Below are 14,276 nucleotides of genomic sequence, written 5' to 3'. Positions count from 1 at the left end.
CTAATTTGTCTCAGGACCCTCCCCTGGGTGTGCACCCACCCCTCAGCCAAGCTGGATCTCAAAGTGAAGGTTTATGGGAGGAGCAAGACCCATTATGGCCTGGCGTTATTCCCTGACTCTTGACCCACAAGGAAACTTTCTGCACATGTATAGTATTTCACATGTCCCAAAAAGGAGTAAAGATCCCTTAATTCTTTACTCAAAAACAATTTTCCCCCCTTTTTTGATTGTTGCCGTGACTATTACCTTAACATGTTTACAAGAGAGAAAGACGGCCTGTTTACCCTCTTTTTACCAATGCTGTAAAGAACAGTATTGCATAGGAACCTGGAATGTTAGGTCCAAGAATCGAGTGGTCAGCAAGGAGACAGCAAGAGTGAACATCAACTTATTAGGAATCAGTGAACGAAAATGGATGGGAATGGGCAAATTTAAATCAGATGACTATTGTATCTACTACTGTGGGCAAGAATATCTTATACTAAACGGAGTAGCCCTCATACTCAACAAAAGAGTCTGAAATGCAGTACTTGTGTGCAATCTCAAAAAAAAAAAAAAAAAAGGCAGAATGATTTCAGTTCATTTCTAAGGCAAACAATTCAATATCACAGTAATCCAAGTCTATGCCTCAACCATTAATGCCAAAAAGGCTGATGTTGAATGGCTGAAGACCTATAGGACCTTCTAGAACTAACACCCAAAAAAGATGTCCTTTTCGTCATAGGGGACTAGAATGCAAAAGTAGAAAGTCAAGAGATACCTGGAATGACAGGTAAGTTTGTCCTTGGAGCACAAAAAGAAGCAGGGAAAAGAATAACAGAATTTTGCCAAGAGAACAACACACTGGTCAAGCAAACACCCTCTTCCAAGAACACAAGAGATGACTCTAAACATGAACATCACCAGGCGGTCATACCAAAATCTAATTGATTATATTCTTTGCAGCTGAAGACAGAAAAGCTCTATAAAGTCAAAAAAAAAAAAAAAACAAGACCTGGAGATGACTGTGGCTCAGATCATGAACTCTTTATTTCAAAATTCAGGCTTAAATTGAAAATAGTAAAGAAAACCACAAGACCATTCAGGTATGACCTAAATCAAAAGCCTTATGATTAAACAGTGGAGGTGACAAATACATTCAAGGGATTAGATCCGGTAGCCTGAGAACGTGAAGAACTATGGATGGAAGTTCATAACACTGTACAGGAGGTGTTGACCAAAACCATCCCAAAGAAAAAGAAATGCAAGAAGGCAAAGTGGTGGTCTGAAGAGGCCTTACAAACAACTGAGAAAAGAAGAGAAGCAAAAGGCAAAGGAGAAAAGGAAAGATACACCCACTGAATGCAGAGTTTCAGAGGGGAGATAGGAAAGCCTTCTTAAGTGAACAGTGCAAAGAAATAGAGGGAAACAATAGAATGGGACAGGCTAGAGATCTCCTCAAGAAAACTGGAGAGATCAAGGGAATATTTAATGCCAAGACGGGCACAATAAAAGACAGAAGTTGTATGGACCTAACAGAAGCACAAGAACTACACAGAAAAGGTCTTTGCTGTTGTTCAGTAGCTCAGTCATGTCCAGCCCTTTGTGACACCATAAACTGCAGCACGCCAGGCTTCCCTGTCCTTCACTATCTCCTGGAGTTTGCTCAGACTCATGTCCACTGAGTAAGTAAGGCCATCCAACCGTCTCATCCTCTGTCGCCCCCTTCTCCTCCTGCCCTCAGTCTTTCCCAGCATCGAGTTCGCTCTTCGCATCAGGTGACCAAAGTATTGGAGCTTCATCATCAGTCATTCCAATGAACATTCAGGGTTGACTTCCTTTAGGATTGATTGATTTGATCTCCTTGCTGGGCAAGGGACTCTTAAGAGTCTTCTCCAGCAACACAATTCAAAAGCATCCATTCTTCAGTGCTAAACCTTCTCTATGGTCCAACTTTCATATCTGTACATGACTACTGGGGAAAAAAGTCTTAATGACCCAGATAACCATGATGGTGTGATCACTCACCTAGAGCCAGACATCCTGGAGAATGAAGTCAAGCAGGCCCTAGGAAGCATCACTATGAACAAAGCTAGTGGAGTTCCAGCTGAGCTACTTCAAATCCTAAAAGATGGCGCCATTAAACTGCTGCACTCAATATGCCGGCAAATTTAGAAAACTCAACAGTGGTCACAGGCCTGGAAAAGGTCAGTTTTCATTCCAATTTCAAAGAAAGGCAATGTCAAAGAATGTTCAATCATACAGTTGCACTCATTTCACAACTAGTTAGGTTATACCTCAAATCCTTCAAGCCAGGCTTCAATAGTAGTGAACAGAGAACTTCCAGATGTACAATCTGGATTTAGAAAAGGCAGAGGAACCAGAGATCAAATTGCCAACATCCGTTGGATCATAGAAAAAGCAAGGGAATTCCAGAAAAACATATACTTCTGCTCCATTGACTATGCTAAAGCCTTTGACTCTGTGGATCACAGCAATCTTTGGAAAATTCTTAAGGAGATGGAAATACCAGACCTCCTTACCTGCCTCCTGAGAAACCTGAATGCAGGTCAAGAGACAACAGGTAGAACTAGACATGAAACAATAGACTGATTCAAAATTGGGAAAGGAGAACATCAAAGCTGTGTATTGTCACCCTGCTTATTTAACTTCTATGCAGAGTACATCATGCAAACTGCTGGGCCGGATGAAGCACGAGCTGGAATAAAGAGAGCCAGGAGATATATCAACTACCTCAGATATGCAGGTGACACCACCCTTATGGCAGAAAATGAAGAGGAACTAAAGAGCCTCTTGATGAGGGTGATAGAGGAGAGTGAAAAAGCTGGCTTCAAATTCAACATTCAAAAAACAACAGTCACGGTATCCGGTCCCATCACTTCATGGCAAATAGATGGGGAAAAAATGGAAACCAAGGCAGATTTTGTTTTGTTTTCTTGGGCTCTGAAATCACTCTGGCCAGTGACTACAGTCATGAAATTAGAAGATGCTTCCTCTTTGGAAGAAAAGCTATGACAAACCTACTTATTGTTCAGTTGCTCAGTCGTGTCTGACTCTGTAACCCCATGGACTACAGCACACCAGACTCCCCTGTCCTTCACTGTCTCCAGGAGTTTGCTCAAACTCATGTCCATTGAGTCGATGATGCCATTCAATCATCTCATCCTCTGTGGCCCCATCTCCTCCTGCCCTCAATCTTTCTCAGCATCACTGTCTTTTCCAATGAGTTAGCTCTTCACATCATTTGCCCAAAGTATTGGAGCTTCAGCATAAGTCCTTCCAATGAATATTTAAGGTTGGTCTCCTTTAGGATTGACTGGTTTGATCTCCTTGCTTCCAAGGGACTCTCAAGAGTTTTCTTCAGCACCACGGTTCAAAAGCATCAATTCTTGGGCACTCAGCCTTCTGTATGATCCAACACTCACATCCATATATGACTACTGGAAAAACTACAGCTTTGATTAGACGGATCTTTGTTGGCAAGGTGGTGTCTCTGTTTTTTAATATGCTGTATGGGCTTGTCATAGCTTTTCTTCCAAGGAGCAAGCATCTTTCATTTTCACGGCTGCGGTCACCATTCACAGTGATTTTGGAGTCCAAGAAAATAAAGTCCGTCACTGTTCCTGTTTTTTCCACATATATTTGTCATGAAGTGATGAGGTCAGATGCCATGATCTTATTTTTTTAAATGTTGACTTTTAAGCCAGGTTTTTCAGTGCTCTATGACCCTCATCAAGAGGCTCTTTAGTTCCTCTTCACATTCTGCCATTAGAGTGGTGCTGTCTACATATTTGAGGTTACTGGTATATCTCCTGGTGATCTGGATTCCAGCTTGAGCTTCATTCAGCCTGCCAGTTTGCCTGATGTACTCTGCATAGACATTAAATAAACAGGGTGACAATATACACCTTTGATGTACTCTTTTCCCCATTTTGAAGCAGTTTGTTGTTCCATGTTTGGTCCTAACTGTTGCTTCTTGGCCAGGATGTGGGTTTCCTAAGAGGCAGGTAGGGTGGTCTGGTATTTCCATATTTTTCAGAATTTTCCAGTTTGTTGTGATCCACACAGTCAAAGGCTTTGGCATAGTCGATAAAGCAGAAGTAGATGGTTTTCTGGAACTCTCTTGCTTTTTCAATGATCCAGCAGATGTTGGCAATTTGATCTCTGGTTTCTCTGCCTTTTCTAAATCCAGCTTGGACATCTGGAAGTTCTCAGTTCATGTATTGTTGAAGCCTGGCTTGGAGAATTTTGAGCATTATTTTACTAGCGTGTGAGATGAGCGCAATTGTGCGGTAGTTTGAGCATTCTTTGGCATTGCCTTTCTTTGGGATTGGAATGAAAACTGACCTTTTCCAGTGCTGTGGCCACTGCTGAGTTTTCCAAATTTGCTGGCATATTGAGTGCAGCACTTTCATAGCATCATCTTTTAGGACTTGAAATAGCAAAACTGGAATTCCATCACCTCCACTAGCTTTGTTCGTAGTGATGCTTTCTAAGGCCCACTTGACTACCATTCCAGGATGTCTGGCTCTAGGTGAGTGATCACAACATCATGGTTATCTGAGTCATGAAGATCTTTTTTGTAGAGTTCTTCTGTGTATTCTTGCCACCTCTCCTTAATATCTTGTGCCTCTGTTAGGTCTATACCATTTCTGTCCTTTATCGAGCCCATCTTTGCATGAAATGTTCCCTTGGTATCTCTGATTTTCTTGAGAAGATCTCTAGTCTTTCCCATTCTGTTGTTTTCTTCTATTTCTTTGCACTGATCACCGAGGCAGGCTTTCTGATCTCTCCTTGCTCTTCTTTGGAACTTGTCATTCAGCTGGGTGTATCTTTCCTTTTCTCCTTTGCCTTTTCCTTCTCTTCTTTTCTCATCTATTTGTAAGGCCTCCTCAGACAACCATTTTGCCTTTTTGCTTTTCTTTTCCTTGGGGATGGTCTTGATCCCTGCCTCCTATACAATGTCATGAACCTCTGTCCATAGTTCTTCAGGCACTCTGTCTATCAGATCTAATCCCCTGAATCTATTTGTCACTTCCACTGTATAATCATCGTAAAGAATTTCCTTTAGATCATACATGAACAGTCTAGTGGTTTTCCCTACTTTCGTCAATTTAAGTCTGAATTTTGCAATAAAGAGTTCCTGATTGGAGCCACAGTCGGTTCCTGGTTTTGTTTCAGCTGACTGTATACAGCTTCTCCATCTTCGGCTCTAAAGAATATAATTAATCGAATTTCAGTATTGACCATCTGATGATGTCCATGTGTATACTTGTAACTTTTGTTTTTAGAAGAGGGTGCTTGCTATGACCAGTGCGTTCTCTTGGGAAAACTCGGTTAGCCTTTGCCCTGCTTCATTTTGTACTTCAAGGCCAACCTTTCCTGTTACTCCAGGTATCTCTTGACTTCCTATTTTGCATTCCAGTCTGCTATGATGAAAAGGACATATTTTTTTGGTGTTAGTTCTAGAGGATCCTATAGGTCTTCATAGTACCTACAACATCAGCTTCTTCAGCATTAGTGGTGAGGCATAGACTTGGATTCGGTGATATTGAATGGTTTGCCTTGGGAATGAACAGAGATCATTCTGTCATTTTTGAGCTTGCACCCAAGTACTGCATCTCAGAGTCTTTTGTTGACCATGAGGCCTGCTCCATTTCTTCTGAGGGATTCTTCCACACAGTAGTGGTTGTAACGTAATGAATTAGATTCACCCATTCTGGTCCGTTTTAGTTCACTAGTTTCTAAAATATTGTTCTCATTATTTCCATCTCCTGTTTGACCACTTCTAATTTACCTTGATTTATGGACCCAATATTTCAGATTCTATGCAGTATTGTTCTTTACAGCAGCAGACTTTACGCCCATCACCAGTCACATCCACAGCTGGGTGTTGTTTTTGCTTTGGCTCAGCCTCTTCATTCTTTCCGGAGCTATTTCTCTGCTCTTCTCCTGTAGCATATTGGGCACCTTCCAACCTGGGGAGTTCATCCTTCAGTGTCAAATCTTTTTGCCTTTTCATATCGTTCATGGGATTCTCAAGGAAATAATGCTGAAGTGGTTTGCCATTCCCCTCTCCAGTGGACCATGTTCTGTCAGAACTCTCCACCATGACCCATCCATCTTGGGTGGCCTTACATGGCATGGCTCATAGTTTCATTGAGTTAGACAAGGCAGTGATCCATGTGATCAGTTTGGCTCATTTTCTGTGATTGTGGTTTTTATTCTGTCTGCCGTCTGATGTATAAGGCTAAGAGGCTTGTGGAAGCTTCTTGATGGGAGGGACTGGCTGTGGGGGAATCTGGGTCTTGTTCTCATGGCCAGGACCATGCTCAGCAAACCTTTAATCCAATTTTCTGTTGATGGCTGGGGCTGTGTTCTCTCCCTGTATTTTGGTGTGAGGCCAAACTATGGTAGGGGTACTGGTTGTAATGGCAACCTCCTTCAAAAGGACTTTTGCCAGCACCCCCCGCGGCTCCCAGGACCTTGGTATTCAGTGCTCTTGACCCTGTAGCAGGCCACTGTTGACCCATGCCTCTGCCAGAGTCTCCTGGACACTCCTGGACACTCAGAGGCAAGTCTGGCTCAGCCTCCTGAGGGGTCACCACTCCTTTCTCCTGGGTCCTGGTGCGCACAAGGTTTGGTCTGTGCCCTACAAGAGTCTGTTTCCCCAGTCCTGAGGGAGTTCTGTAGTCAAATCCCACTGGCTTCCATAATCCAATTCCCTGGGGGTTCTCAGTCCCTTTGCTGGATCCCAAGGTTGGGGAATCTGTTGTGGGCCCTAGAACTTTTGAAACAGTGCAAGAACTTCTTTGATATAATTCTTCTCCAGTTTGTGGGTCGGCTGCTCAGTGGTTTTATGGCGGGGCTAATGGTGACCTCCTCCAAGAGGATTTATGCCACATGCAGAGCCTCCCAGATCTGCTGCACAGTGCTGTCCCCGTCGCAGCCGCTGCTGATCCGTGCCTCTGCAGGAGACAGGCAAACATTCAATGGCAGGTCTGTCTCAGTCTCTCATGGGGTCTCTGGGACCTGGTGCACACAAGGTTTTGTATGAGCCCTCTGAGCATCTCTGGCAGGTATGGGATTTGATTTTAAACACAACTTTGCCCTCCTACTGACTTTTGGGGGTTTTCCTTTGCCCTTGGATGCAGAGTATCTTTTTTTGGTGGGCTCCAACATTCGCCTGTCAACAGTTGTTCAGCAACCAGTTGTAATTTTGAAGTTCTCACAGGAAAGGAGGAGCGCACATCCTTCTAGACTGTCATCTTGAGACCCAGGCCATAGGAGGCTAGTAAGACAGGTGGTCCAGAGACTTCCAATTCAGTTCAGTTCAGTTGCTCAGTCATGTCTAACTCTTTTCGACCCCATGAATCGCAGCACGCCAGGCCTCCCTGTCCATCACCAACTCCCAGAGTTCACTCAAACTCACGTGCATCGAGTCGGTGATGCCATCCACCTATCTCATCCTCTGTCGTCCCCTTCTCCTTCTCCTCCTGCCCCCAATCCCTCCCAGCATCAGGGTCTTTTCCAATGAGTCAACTCTTCGCATGAGGTGGCCAAAGTACTGGAGTTTCAGCTTCAACATCATTCCCTCCAAAGAAATCCCAGGGCTGATCTCCTTCAGAATGGACTGGTTGGATCTCCTTGCAGTCCAAGGGACTCTCAAGAGTCTTCTCCAACACCACAGTTCAAAAGCATCAATTCTTCGGCGCTCAGCCTTCTTCACAGTCCAACTCTCACATCCATACATGACCACTGGAAAAACCATAGCCTTGACTAGACGACCTTTGTTGGCAAAGTAATGTCTCTGCTTTTTAATATGCTGTCTAGGTTGGTCATAACTTTCCTTCCAAGGAGTAAACTTCTTTTAATTTCATGACTGCAATCACCATCTGCAGTGATTTTGGAGCCCAAAAAATAAAGTCTGACACTGTTTCCATTGTTTCCCCATCTATTTGCCATAAAGTGATGGAACCAGATGCCATGATCTTCGTTTTCTGAATATTGAGCTTTAAGCCAACTTTTTCACTCTCCTCTTTCACTTTCATCAAGAGGCTTTTTAGTTCCTCTTCACTTTCTGCCATAAGGGTGGTGTCATCTGCATATCTGAGGTTATTGATATTTCTCCCAGCAATCTTGATTCCAGCTTGTGCTTCTTCCAGCCCAGCATTTCTCATGATGTACTCTGCATAGAAGTTAAGTAAGCAGGGTGACAATATACAGCCTTGATGTACTCCTTTTCCTACTTGGAACCAGTCTGTTTTTCCATGTCCAGTTCTAACTGTTGCTTCCTGCCCTGAATATAGGTTTCTCAAGAGGCAGGTAATGTGGTCTGGTATTTCCATCTCTTTCAGAATTTTCCACAGTCTATTGTGATCCACACAGTCAAAGGCTTTGGCATAGTCAATAAAGCCAAAATAGATGTTTTTTCTGGAACTCTCTTGCTTTTTCAATGATCCAGCAGATGTTGGCAATTTGATCTCTGGTTTCTCTGCCTTTTCGAAAACCAGCTTGAACATCTAGAAGTTCACGGTTCACATATAGTTACTGTTAATAAGGTCCAGTCCAGTAACAATACATTGAGTGGCCTATCAGTGAAATATTTTCCAGAACCAGGAATGAGCATTCCTAGCACAGTGGGATGAAATGGCCATGAAATGCCCCCCAAACCTTGGTCAAATTCATGACCATGAAGGGACCCTGCCAACTGGAAACTGGCACTTGCCAACTATCTCTACAGGATTAATTCATGAACCACTACAGCTGCTGACCTTAAATACCCTCTGAAACGAGTTCAGGTGTCTATGAACCCATGCCAACGTGAAGAAGCTACAGGAGACAGAACTTCACCCTTCATCTTCCAAATAAACATTTCTTGGGGTTCTCATCTCTCAGAGGGATTTGAGGTAGTAGAAAGAAGAGCCCCAAGGCTGAGCAGGTGGAGTTTGCCAAGCACAAAGTGATTCCCTGACACTCCAAAGACAAAGCTAGTGGCAGGAGCTGAGCTCAGCTGGGATAGAGATAAGAGGACCCCATCTATCAGACAGAGAAGCCTCCCCAACTGTATTTGTGCAGTAAGACTCCTTGAGGGTCATAAAAGGAGGGCGCCACCCCATAATAAATGTTACCAAACCTCCTGTTACCCATGCACTGAAATCTTTCTTGGTAAAAAGATCCACACGCATAAGGGCAGGGCCCAAGGACAGGTCAAATGTGGGGAAAGAGGTGAGATAATCGGCCAGAAGAGAACAAAACCCAGAAGAACTGCACTATAGACATGAGTCAACACACACGAGTCAACACAGACATGAGTCAACATACACGTGATTCAACACACATGTGTGTATACGTACACGAGTCAACATACATGTGAGTTTACATACACATGAGTCTACATACACAGGAGTCAACATGCACATGAGTTAGCAACCTCTTCACTGCACTCCTCCCCGTTAGGGAGGATGCCCACACCCTTTCTTTCCAGGCTGGTATCTCTGCCTTGCTCTGTCTTGAATAAATGAACCTCTTCTCTGTGTGCTTTCCACATGTTGTGCTGTGTCTTTAATCATAAACTTCACACCTGTATTTACAGTGTTTGCCTCCTTGGAACATTCGTGTTTTCAAATGAGGCAAGAGCCAGGCGATCCTTCCTTCTAGTCTCCAGCCTCTGGTGCTCTAGCTGCTAGGACTCCGGGATTTCATCCAGGCTATGCAGGTCCAATCGGAGAAGGCAGTGGCACGCCACTCCAGTACTCTTGCCTGGAAAGTCCCATGGACGGAGGAGCCTGGAAGGCTGCAGTCCATGGGGTCGCTAAGAGTCGGACACGACTGAGTGACTTCACTTTCACTTTTCATTTTCATGCATTGGAGAAGGAAATGGCGACCAACTCCAGTGTTCTTGCCTGGAGAATCCCAGGGATGGGGGAGCCTGGTGGGCTACTGTCTCTGGGGTCGCACAGAGTCAGACACGACTGAAGCGACTTAGCAGCAGCATGCAGGTCCAATACAAGGGCAGGGAACTAAACTCCTGCTTCAGGACTGCTCCCTGTTGTCTCTCTAAGGAAAAGACCTCCACCCACATCACTTCTGGGGTGGGGCTATAGTGTCTCCCAATCCCAGGCCTACTGCTCTATCTATGGGACAGCCAGAGTGCACATGGGGTCTAGGGTGCCCTACAGCATTTCAAGACACTAGAAGCAGGGGGCCCCTGTCATCCACACACGGGGAGGTCACTGTGCCCCAACCAGCTGTGGGGGGGCTGCACCATGTCTCTCAGCTGGACCGTCACTTTGGGCCCCAGTGACCACCATAACTGCCAACGGCAACAGCTATGGCCAGGAGAACAGCTGCCCTCTGACCGTAGATGCTGTTCCGGCCTCTGTCAGATATCAGGGCCATAGAAGAAGGCAGGGGGAGGAGGTGGGAAGAGTCAGGACCCAGACGAAACAGTGGTCTAGAGGGAAGCCCATCCAGGCTGGAGGACCAGACACGGCCCGAGGCTGGGCCGCACACTGGGAATGACACGCTCTCCAGGGCTGCAGAGGAACCCACCAGGGCTGGGAGGCCCAGAGGGCAGAAGCAAGGGCCCAGACCCTGGGCTGTGGTTCAACCAGGCATAATCCCAGCGGAAGGTGGAAAGCCGTGACGGCTGGGGTTCCCACTCCTCCCTTGGGTCCCAGGGCACTGCTCAAACCACCCCACTCACCCACAAGACGCAACTCAGCTGCATCTGGACTCCCCCAGGCCTTCTGAGGCAGAAACCACCCAGAAGAAAAGGGAACTTCAGGAAGCAAGTTGTGCCACCAGGTTTCAATCCACTTCTTAGTGTTTGGAGACTTGTGGGCAGGGAGTTCACACATCAGGGGACTGGTGACCAAGTGCTAGGGAGCAGGGCTGCAGACACAGCGCACAGATCCCAGGAGCCACATGTGTCTGGGGCCAGAGCAGGGAAGGGGCCCAGAGACCCAAGCTGCAGGGGAGCCCCCTCCACAGCCCCCACTATGGGTGAGTGGGGACCCCGAGGATGAGCACACAGGGACAGGAATGAGAGCCCTGGAGGGAGACTGGCCTCAGGATCCCCAGAGAGGCTGGAGCAGCCAAGCGGGCCGGGGGAGGCAGCTGCCCCCGGTCATGGTGCCGGACGAGAGTGGGGACGGAACCCAGGAAGGGCGCACAGCACCGAGAGTGCTGCTGCCCAGGGCTGGGGAGCTCGGGGGGCTGTGGGCCGTCGAGGAGCAGGACAGGCTGGAGATGGGAGGGGAGGGCTGTGCATGACCAGGGGCTCTGGAGGCCCGGGCTGGGCAGGCATGAGGACCAGCCAGGACAGAAGGAGGGTCTGATGTGAGGAGCAGGGAAGGGAGAGGACCCCAGGGCAGTGACGGCTCCTGGACAGGCCGGTGGAGCTGGCACAGGTCTCAGGGCAGGGCCACGTGCAGGGACTGTGGGTCCCGACTGGGCTGGAGCCGAGTGCAGAGGCAGAGCCGAGGGGCAGGGCTGCAGGGCCGGACAGGCTCCATGTCCACAGCAGGCAGCACAGGGCTGAGCCCGCAGCTCCCCAGAACGCAGGGGACTGACCAGAGCCCAGGGCCTGAGGACCAGCACCGGGAGCTGGAGAGAGGGCACGTGACCCGAAAAGTGGAGGCAGCAAGGAGCCACAGGAGGGCATAGGTGGAGGGACAGAGAAGAGTGGAGAGAAAGGGCCAGGACCTCCGCCAGGAGGGGCCCGGGTGGACAGAGCTCCTCCAGGGGAGAGCAGCCCGTAGGCCACGTGGACACCTGGCAAGTCCAGGGACGAGAGCTGAGCCTAGGAAATAAAGGGGTGAGGAGTGGAGCTGGGCAGGGGTGAGGGTTCCTGGAGGGGCCAGAGAGGCAGGGGAGCCTGAGGTGGCAGCCCAAGGGACAGGGTGCAGCGAGGCTGCAGGTGAGCAGGGGCTGGGAGGGCAGGGGGGCCCCTGGAGATATGGGGAAGCAGGTACAGCTTGTTGGTGAGCAGGGGGCTGGGAGGACAGGGGGAGCCCTTGGTGCTTTGGGGGAACAGGTGCAGGTCATGAGGGTGAGCAGGGGCTGGGAGGACAGGGAGTGTCCCTGGTGTTTGGGGTAGAAGACACAGCTTATGGGTGAGCAGGGCCTGGGAGGACAGGGGGAGCCCCTGTTGCTTTGGGGGAGCAGGTACAGCTTGTGAGGGTGAGCTGGGTGTGGGAAGACAGGGGGAGCCCCTGGTGTTTGGGAGAGCAGGTACAGCCTGTTCGGGTGAGCAGGGGCTGGGAGGACAAGGGGTGTCCCTGGTGTTTGGGGGAGCAGGTACAGCTTGAGAGGGTTAGCAGGGGGCTGGGAGGGCAGGGGGTACCTCAAGAGCTTTAGGGGAGCAGGTACAGGGTATGAGGGTGAGCAGGGGCTGGGAGGACAGTGGGAGCCCCTGGTGTTTGGGGGAGCAGGTACAGCCTGTTCGGGTGAGCATGGGCTGGGAGGACAAGGGGTGTCCCTGGTGTTTGGGGGAGCAGGTACAGCTTGAGAGGGTTAGCAGGGGGCTGGGAGGGCAGGGGGTACCTCAAGAGCTTTAGGGGAGCAGGTACAGGTTATGAGGGTGAGCAGGGGCTGGGAGGACAGTGGGAGCCCCTGGTGTTTGGGAGAGCAGGTACAGCCTGTGAGGGTGAGCAGGGGCTGGGAGGATAGGGGGAGCCCTGGTGAGTTGGGGGAGCAGGTACAGCCTGTTCGGGTGAGCAGGGGCTGGGAGGACAAGGGGTGTCCCTGGTGTTTGGGGGAGCAGGTACAGCTTGAGAGGGTTAGCAGGGGGCTGGGAGGGCAGCGGGTACCTCAAGAGCTTTAGGGGAGCAGGTACAGGTTATGAGGGTGAGCAGGGGCTGGGAGGACAGTGGGAGCCCCTGGTGTTTGGGGGAGCAGGTACAGCCTGTGAGGGTAAGCAGGGGCTGGGAGGACAGGGGGTGTCCGTGGTGTTTGGGGAAGCAGGTACAGCCTGTGAGGGTGAGCAGGGGCTGGGAGGACAGGGGGAGCCCTGGTGAGTTGGGGGAGCAGGTACAGCTTATGGGTGAGCAGGCTTTGGAAGACTTGGTGTGCCCCTGGTGTTTGGGGGAGCAGGTACAGCTTGTTAGGGTGAGCAGGGGGCTGGGAGGGCAAGGGGTACCTCAAGAGCTTTAGGGGAGCACATAGAGCTCTGAGGGTGAGCAGGGGGCTGAAAGGACAAGGGGCAACCCCAAAGTTTTGGGGGAGCAGGTATGGCTTGTGAGGGTGAAAGCTGCAGGGAGGGCAGGGGACTCTCTGGGGTGTCTCAGGGGACAAGGTGGAGATTGCACAGGTGAACCGGGCTCTGGGAACAAGCAGCTGGCCAGCTAGTGCTGAGGTCGGAGGCAGAGGGTCTGAGCTAAAGGGCGCCCTTTTGGTGGAGGGTCGGGGACAGCAAGGCCACGTGCAGAGGAAAATGAAGGATGCTCTGGCCTGAAGTGGGAGGCCTTCCCGATGAGAGCAGGCGGCCTCCATTCATAGGCCCGGGGTTCCCATCGTGTTGCAGCCATCTCTGGGGACTCAGGATGGATGGGGGTCGGCCAAGGCAAGGGGCAGCTGCCAGGACAGAGGACAAGGCTGGAGTACATGAGGCTGTTCCTCGAGGTCTCAGACGGGCAGGGCCCGGGGGGCTGACCAGGCTCTTCCTCGAGGTCTCAGATGAGGCTGCAGGCCCACGGAGCTGAGCAGGGTCTGGGGAAAGCCCGGTTAGACGAGCTGTGGCCCGTGGAGCCGCCCGGTGCTGGAGGTGCAGGCAGGGCCCAAGCAAGGCCCCCACGGTGCTGAGTGCAGGGTGCGCCCAGGAAGGTCAGGGCCTAGACGGTCTGGTGAGGAGGAGCCGGGCGGCCAGGAGCGTGGAGCAGGGGCCGAGGGCCAATCAGGGGAACCAGGTGAGGGACGGGGCCAGAGACACACCTTTGGGAGCCTGGTTGAACCAGGGTTGGAAGGGGACAATCAAGGAGGAGACCTCAGGGACAGGGTCCAGGACCGGGGCAGGATGTGAGCCCAGAGCACCTGTGCGCAGAGCTGGCCCGGAAGTCACGGGCCTGCAGGGCTGAGGCCAGGCCGGACGGGGGCCGGGGGCAGAGCAGGGCGAGGGGGACAGGCTCCTCCAGGCTGAGGGAACAGGGGCCAAAGGAAGGGCCAGGCACCCACAGGAGGGAAGGGGCCCTGGGCTCTGATCCAGGAGGCCACACTCACCGACCCAAGCTGTGTCCAGACACCCCAACTGCAGTACAGAGAGCCGGGTGGCCACC

This window comes from Bos indicus x Bos taurus, chromosome 21 (assembly GCF_003369695.1).
Source record: "Bos indicus x Bos taurus breed Angus x Brahman F1 hybrid chromosome 21, Bos_hybrid_MaternalHap_v2.0, whole genome shotgun sequence".
NCBI classification, from domain to species: Eukaryota; Metazoa; Chordata; class Mammalia; order Artiodactyla; family Bovidae; genus Bos; species Bos indicus x Bos taurus.
This window is presented reverse-complemented; position numbering follows the sequence as displayed.